We start from the raw sequence: 819 nt of genomic DNA, 5'->3' as shown, positions 1-819 counted from the left end.
CAAAAAAAAAAAGAAAAGCAGAGAGGAAACGGATTGCACGTGGGCAAAAGGATGAAGTGTGCATCTGAGAGATTGAATGCCAGTCAAGATTTATTTCTCTGGTTAAAACCCAGAATCTCCGTGTCGACAGCACTAATCCGGATATGCAAGAAATAATGCAAAGTGGATCTCAAAAGTTCTTTGGAGCTGAAATATTCGTAAACATCGAAGACCAATGATTTCGTAGACCAATGTTTTCAATATCGTCCAAGCAATGTGAAAAATGCGTGTTTTCGCCAGGAGAAGTCTACGCTTAAGGGCTCCAATTGACAGTTGATCATGATTAAACGGTTGTATAGCGCAACGTTTATTTCTATTTATGAGTAGTTCTTTAGGTTTCCGCTATTTAAAGAATAGCAATGTCCCGCTGGGCCTGTTTTTAAGTGATCCCTCCAGCAAATCTATGCAAGTACAATGTGAGATGTTTACGGTACGTGTGTGTAGCGCATGGTTGAGGATAGTTACAACGTAATAGATTACAATTACTCTCGTAAAAGAGCGGCCGTTGTTGTACGTAACGCTAAATAAGCCCGTGCAAATGGAAGAGAATTTTAGAAAATATTGCAACTGAAGTACAGCAGTATTGATTGAGTGTAGATTATTCAATAGAAGCTACATTTAGAGATGCAATAAGAAACTACCGAAACAAGAAATCATACACAGGAGGAAGTAAAGTTATGAAAATACATTTAAAAATATTTTCCTTGAAGCTGTCATGGGTCCAGCTAGTCTCTCTCTCTCTCTCTCTCTCCATATATATATATATATATATATATATGT

This window comes from Octopus bimaculoides, chromosome 18, assembly GCF_001194135.2.
Source record: "Octopus bimaculoides isolate UCB-OBI-ISO-001 chromosome 18, ASM119413v2, whole genome shotgun sequence".
Taxonomy (NCBI): Eukaryota; Metazoa; Mollusca; class Cephalopoda; order Octopoda; family Octopodidae; genus Octopus; species Octopus bimaculoides.
This window is presented reverse-complemented; position numbering follows the sequence as displayed.